General features: G+C 37.6%; 1 protein-coding gene across 3 annotated transcripts in view; it reads left to right on the plus strand.

The window, feature by feature from the left end:
• Nucleotides 1-7,784, plus strand: part of CADPS2 (calcium dependent secretion activator 2) — a gene marked incomplete at its 5' end in the record, with an annotated part of 304,710 nt that overhangs the window by 68,683 nt on the left and 228,243 nt on the right. The window lies entirely within an intron of this gene.

A 7,784-nucleotide genomic window follows, 5' to 3' on the forward strand; every position in this document is an offset into this window, starting at 1 on the left:
AAGGAAATTAATTCTAAGTTTCAAAGGCTGTGAACTTCCAAACCTTCTAGAAACAGCTTCCTTCTACTCCAGCTTTGCTGTTGTAAAAGTTGAAATCCACTGCCTGGGCACAAGAGATAAACTGAACTGGAAAATAGGCACCCTTTTTGAAGAGGTGGGGGGGGAAAGACAAAACAAAAAACCCCTGGTGCTGAAAGTCCTTCTGGCAGCATTTGAAACAATTAGACACTGCTATCTTTGTCTCCATATGTCTAAGCTACCTCTTTTAATCAGCACTCCAGTTGTAAGTTAACATCTTGAGAAATATGTCTTCTGATATTTAGTTACCGTGCAGGGTTTTTGAGAGGAACCGCCTGTTCCCTCTTTCCGCACCGCTGGGCCAGCTCTCACGTTCTGCTGTGACCTCCCAGCACATCCAGTGCCTACGGCCACCGCTGCAGACCTATATAGGTGGTTTTAATTGCCTAAGGGACAGGTTCCATTCCAAACTCAGAGGACAGTTCACTGTCCTTTTTGTAACAACAGCAGCGTATGGCTGGAGAATTTATTTCTTACTCTTAGTAAATGCAAATTCAATTTCTATCATCTAACTTCCAATTCAATGGATCACAAGGGCTGTATGTTAAACCTGTATTACTTTTGAAGGGTCGTCCTCCATATGTAACTCAACCACATTTTTTTTTCAATTTTTTTTATCTACATATTTTCTATATTGTTTGTCCTTTTTCTCTGACAGTGATTCTGTGCTAGTTAATTAAACTTTTCTTCATGGAGAAAACCATGTGACTTATGTCCTGGCTTGGTTTTATCTACATTAAATTATGTTGCACAAGAAAAGAAGAGACAGAGGTGGACAAACAGTGTCCCCTTTGTACAGAAATATGAGAACTCAGTGCAAGTTTCTCCAAATCATGGTCTGATCAGTACTGCAGCAGCTGGACTGAAGGAGATGTCATAAAAACACTTGTAAAAGGATGGGGATGGGTCTAACTTAGTCTACAATTCTGCAGGTGAAACAAGAGAATATGAACCTTCATAAGGTACTACGTAGGGGTGCAAGAACAGGATAGAAGTTAGGAAGTAATCCTTTTATTTTCTGTATAACTACTGAATAAGACTGGAAGATGGTACAGGGCAAGGCTGGGCTAGTTACCTGCCAGCAGTGGGTTTCAGAGGAGTGGGATGTCTCAGGATGCCGAATGGGTAGAGTTGAAAAGGACATGATGTTTATGGTTCTTTCTTTCAGCAAGCTGTGTAAGAAGCTTGATGTGCTAGAGGAAGTAGCCTGCCCTGTGGAAAGGACGTGATAGTGAATAAAGATGTTTACTAAATAAATGCCTAAGCAGTAACTGTCCTGTTAAGATTTACTTTGTGTCTCTTGTTAGTTCTCTATGCATCCAAAAAATGTTTTTCAGCATATCTGCTGTTGCAATAAAGGGCTATGCTTAATAATCCAAGGCAGCCCTACCAAATGGAAGACTCAAATTGTCCAGCTACTCTCAGCCATTCACCGCTTGGAATTAAGTGTACAGGTGTTCTGTCCAGTTTCAAACTTGGCATCCCTGTCAAGGTTATAATGACACCACAGTCTAATGCGATCTTCATCCCATGTTAAAATACTGTGAGCTTATCTACCAGCTGTAATTTGGTTCTTCAGTCTTTTGTCTTGTTTATTCCACCCCCCAATTCCATTTTCCATTCTTTCCAGATATTTCCTTTCCGACTTGCACAACTTTTTCCAGTTGTGCAGTTTGACTCACCATTTGCTAGTCTTTTTAAATTTCTTTTCAGGATTGGGGTAGACAGTTACCAGTATGCAATATTAAATTTAATTATTATTGCAGTGATAGAATCCAGCTGGAGATTTAGTTCAAGCTACTGCTCCTCTTCAATGCATTTTAATCAAATTTTATGCATCTTACCACATATTCTCAAATCATCACTTATATGTGTCTCCTGTGCCTTTTTCATTTGCTTCGTTACCCGTTTGTTTAAAATACTAATCTCTATTACTTCTTTGTGTGCTCTCTTGCTGCGGTGCTCTGATACTTTCTCGTCTCTGTGTCTTGCGCATATGATCCAGCACATCTTCTGTTTGATGATGTTAGTACTTTGAATTATGGACATCTTGCTTGTTTCTGTCATACAGTATCTCATAAGCTTTAGTATTAATTTCCTTATACTTTAGTTGCTGAGCTACAGTTCAATTTTATCTGACATGGAAGGAAACAAATACGTGGTCTGCACAGTAATTATTTTACCCTGAAATTTATTACTTTCCCTTTAATCCTATGTAGTGTTTATAGCTTGAGACTTATTACAATATTACGTGCAAAGCCAGGCTATTCTCATTACTGTAGCTGATTTTCCACACCCAACTCTTTAACTTTGAATGTGAAAGGTAAGGTTTGTTTTGGCCATGTGACATAAACATCACTAGTTACAAGAGCTTTGAATCACTCAATTTGTCTATAATTACTGGGTTTGTTCAGAATTTGTCTTCTTAAGAACATAAAAGTAAGTTCCTAGGATTTAGAAACTTAAAGCTCAGTATTTTATTTACTTTACTACAAATATTTGCGGAAAGAATAATTTATTTACTAAATTAATAAATAAATACAAATTTCTGTGTGGAAGAGAGTCATGCTCCTGTGTCAGGACTATTTGGGAAGGTTTACACTAGTAAATTTTGTTGTCTTATCCTCCAGCTTTATGTCTTTTCTAATTCTTCTATGGTTTTTAAGATTTTCCATTATTATTCTGGGATTGTTTTTTTTTTTCTTTATCTTAAAAATCTATTAGGAAAACAATTAATAGGAAAAGTTGCATAAACTCCTCTTTAATTCTGCAGAAATGGTTATTTTCATGTTCTGCATAATCTCCCTCTAGCATCCCACTACACTTCCTGAAAGTATCACTGAAAATTAGCATGATTCATTTTTGTATACATATAATTAACATTATCTTGAGGAACTATTTCTTCTTCTGTCCCAGTTTTAGAGAAGGTATGGCAATGTGTACAGTTCTCTTTGTGTAATTATTCTCTCAGAATTAACAGAGGGTTTTTTTGTGGAAAATTCCATTACAGACATTGAGCCAGATTCCAATCAGTAGAACATCAGATGTTTGTGATGCTTTTTGGATAAAGAGAAAAATTCGATCATACGGCAATTTATTATGAGTAATTATATTGGACACACTGCTAAGTGTAAAATTAAGTGAGAAAGTGAGTTACGAAATAAAGTCCTCCTTTGCACCTTTCATCCCAGTGTTTAAAAAGATTTTCAGTAAAGTAGTAGATAATATTTCATTCATCAATTCCTGTGTGCTTTTTCATGGTGATTGGAAAATGCTCTCATTCAGAGTCTCAAAAGTTTCATTTGCCACCTTTAATATCCATACCTTTAATAGGTATGTATATATCTTGGACTAAACTCACAGTACAAATTCTTTAGTCTTGAATGTATGCAGTCTTACATATGAGTGCAAAGAACTGTTATGAATGTTTGAAATACTGTAAAAATGTTTTCAATATTGTAATGATTGCAAGTTGTTGGTTTTTCAACTCTCTGCTTAAAGCATTGTGCAGCTGCAAGAAATGTTATGTACTGGTGTTTTCCTGTTTTTCATGCTTCTTCATTTTAAATATGTGGCTCTAAGCTGTAATTACTGCATTGTGCTTAAATCTGAATGTTAAATGCAGATTCTGTGGCAGTTAGCACTGGGAGGGGGTTTCAGAATTTAAAATTGGACTTAGTTCGACTGTACCTGTTTGCCTGTGATACCGAGATCGTATTTAACTTCATTTCTTCTTCAGGTATTGTAGTCCTTGGTAGATTAAATTGTCTGCCACAGTCAGGGAATAGGAAAGAACTGAATTGTGGCCAATAGAGAATATGGATGAGGCAGGAGGTTCATGTATAAACCTGGCTAATGGGTTGGCACTGCCTGGCTAGGGGGAGGGTTTAAGAGGTTTTTTTAAAAAGTTAATTAAAAATAGAAAACAACCACAATCAACAGCAAGAGAGAGCAGAGATCCCATGTTGTAGATTCATAGACTAGTTTGGGTTAGAAGGGACCATAAAGATCATCTATTCCAACACATCTGCCATGGGCAGGGACATCTTCCACTAGATCAAGTTGCTCAAAGCCTCATCCAACCTGACTTTGAACACTTCCAATGATGGGGCATCCACAGCTTCTCTGGACAACCTGTTCCACTGCCTTATGACCCTTATCACAAAAATTTCTTCCTTCTATCTAGTCCAAATCTACACCCTACAGCTTTCTAACTGTTACGAGAGACCCTTTCCTTCCCTCACTGCGCTGGGGGTAGGTGACACCTTTCAGCCCCTGCAGTAAGTATAGCTGAACTCCCAGCACAAGCCCATGTGGGTGATGTGTTGGGCACGGGGGGAGTGGGACATAAATCCTGTTGCTGGTGAGATGTGCACCAGTGTCTGTAGGCACACCTCTCCTGAACCTGCCGGGGCTGCAGTCCTTGGCAGTCCTTGCTTGTGTAAACTGCCTCCCCTCTTCTCTTGCGGCTGGGGACACCTTCCTTCCCTGTGCCATGGATGGCTGGGTCTGGCAGTTGGTTGAGGGGGTCATGGGACGAGGCAAAGCCAACCCCAATCTTGGGCATATTCAGAGGCGTTGATATTGGGCTCTTGAGTTTGAAATTTCTACTGAGAGTGAAATAAAATTACCCTGTAAGCATCCGCAAGTGTAGATGTACCTGTGATAACTGTTTCTTTGTTCTGGTCAAAACTGTGTAAGCATATACAGGAATCCTGAAAATGTTTTCCTTCCCTTAACGCAGAGCAATTGTTTGGCCCATAGGAGAAGCACACATTAGTGTGACAAAAACATTGATTATTTCTTACACTTATCCCTAGAAAAGGATGAATTGTGTTTATTGGAGCTTTTTTATATGAAGACATTCAGATGTCGGCTTAGTCTGAAAAATGTTGAAGTAATTGTGTAAAGGAAGGAGCAAAGCAATGATGCTATTTCTGCCCATAATTATGGAACAGTTGGTCTGGAGGTTTTTTGTACAGAAGTGAGGGGCAAAAGGATCTTGCTGATGAAACTGCAGAAAAGAACTAGCTTTCTGCACTAAGTGGTATTTTGGTTGCTTTTACGGCTTGGTTTTTAATATCAGCTATTTTAGGTACACAGTTTTTATTCAAGGCAACAAAAGGCATAGTTGATCCCAATGAATATTTCAGGGATGAAGGTGACCCCTAAAGGAACGGAAAAGCATTTATTAGAATCAAAACATAGTAGACACAAAATAAATAGTAATTAAATGTTGGAACATTCTGGTTTTATATCATTGAGGCAAAATAGTGAATCAGATTAAACATTTATTTAAATACATTAGTATAATAATTGTAGAAGCTAACTGGGTTTCAGGGCATAAATTCACTTGTTTGTGCTTGCATTTGTTTTTTACAAAGGCCATAATTGGTATACATATGTAGTGAAGTATATGGGCTTTTTGCTCTGTTCACATCCTGTTCAAAAACAGAAGTACTAGGCCAATTTGGGATTTATTATTCTCATTTAGAGAAGCTTTCTCAAGACGATGTTTTCTTACATTAACTTTAGGATAATCTTCTATCTTTTGTGAGGGCCTTTTCAACAGCAAATACGTTTATAGTTGCATTTAATCAGCCCTTACACATTTAGTTTCCTTCTAGTTGCTTTACAATCTTGGCAAACTTGAATTCAGTGTAATGTTGGCACATTATTTTAGAGGTCTGTTTTACACCAGTTCTTCAAAAAGCTTCATAAAATGTTTTTAGGCCATCTCCAAGAAAGAGGCATGATGAAGGTTTATCTAGGTCATCTGTTTCATTGAAGAAGCTCTAATGCCATCAACATTCTGGATCAGCAACCACAATTTGGCCTGTAATGGAGATTGTCTCGGTGTTAGCAGTTTAATTATTTTCCTCAAAGAAGAGGGGGGAGATAAGATACCACAAATTAAAACATGCTTTACATGATCTAGACCTCTTGCATGCTAAGGAAAGACTGGATAGAGTCAGATTGCAGGCTTGGCAATGCACAGCTTTCTCTTGGGAGAGTGTTATATTGCTCTTGCATGGAAAGTGTGTCAGTGCTGAAATCCTCTAGTCTCTTGCTTTACAGATAGCTACATGTAACTATATTATTTGCATTTTCGAAGACTGGAAATCCTATCTGTATGGTGTGTCAGAGAAGCAAAGCTTTTTGCTGTACATCTGCACAGAACATAGTTGCTAGCTGTTGAAACTGGGTCTATCCAGTCTCTTTAGACACTGATATTTGTGGATGATCATTGTTAATTTGATGAAGGACACCATAGGGATTCCATATTAGCATAACAGATGTAATTATAACAGACCTGTATTTCAAACTTCTAAATGAGGTAAGTAGTTGATAGATGGCATTTAGTGCATTAATTGTACCAATCCTTAGCTTTGGAAGTGGTGCATGCTGATAGGAAGAGAGGAGGAAATGGCTCATTGATTAATTCTCATTAATGGTATCCTTTTTGTTCATTTTGTGACCACAGTTGTTGCAGGCAAATAAGAAATGCCTTGTATATCTGACGCTATGCTGCAGAAGCAATTAGTGTTGGGTAGTGAGGTGTGTCTCTACTGTAGTAGCATTACGTGATGTTATTCACTTGTTTATTAGGTAAATTCTGAATTATTAGGTAAATTCCGAAAAACAGGAATTACTCAAACTGTTACACAACAGTGAATTTGGTCTGTGTTGCTTAATTATTTTTCTTCTAATCCCAGTGCTGTTTTGCTTGGTCTCAAAGCAAAACAAAACTTACCTGGACTTCGGTTTTGCACAGTTAACAGTATGTTGCCCTGAGACATGGACTATACACATTTTTGTTGATGCTGGTTTTTAACAACTAAAACAGTAGAATTTTTTCAGCTACCCTGATACTAATGAGAAATGTGACAGTTTAACACCAGTGCTGCAGAAATCTTGCAGGAAATACTAATTTTTTATTTTATTTTATTTTATTTTTAATTTGGAAGTCATTATTTGAAAGATTTTTCTTTCACTAGATGATGAAAGATGGCAACTCTTGATCTTTTTAAGTTATGATTCCCATTGCCTTTTCCAGATCTCAGTACAGAGCTGACCTTAAGGCCTTTTGGAAGTGGACGAATACTGCAAAATATTTCATTAAAAGAGTTATGTTAATGCCAGTGAATTTTCCTTTCTGCCTTCATATGGTGCTGTCTATGTGTTCTGGTCAGCAGTATCTCAGGGATTCTCCAAAATAATGGGGAGCAAGAAGAAACTTTTTCTCCTTTCAGCAGTAGGACATATTCAGCCCAATCTCAGAAGCATGTAGTTTCACGTTAATAGTACACTTGAAGTATCAGAATAAGGGCAAGTGAAAATTTTCACAGGGTGCCTATGGACTCTGTTTGAACCAAAGTTAGTCCAACCAGGGTCTCTCTCCTGAGCCTGTGGGTGCTGGAATTTTCTCACATAATTTTTTAGGCTTCAAGTTTTGATCAGCGATCCACTATAGAAAGTTGCCATAGTTTTCTAATTAATCATTCTACTGATTTGCAAGGATTTCTTAACCTTAAAAGCGGAAACCCCAAACCAAACAGAAAACCAAACAGAAACCCCAAACCCAACCCACCAAGCAAATAAATAGTAAAGGAGAAAACCTTCTATCTTCGTTTACCATTAAATTGAATTTCTAGGACTGGTATTTACTTTGGATATTCTTTCATTTACTCTTAGATTTCTAGGTG

This window comes from Streptopelia decaocto (genome assembly GCF_964273445.1).
Source record: "Streptopelia decaocto genome assembly, chromosome: 1".
Lineage (NCBI taxonomy): Eukaryota > Metazoa > Chordata > Aves > Columbiformes > Columbidae > Streptopelia > Streptopelia decaocto.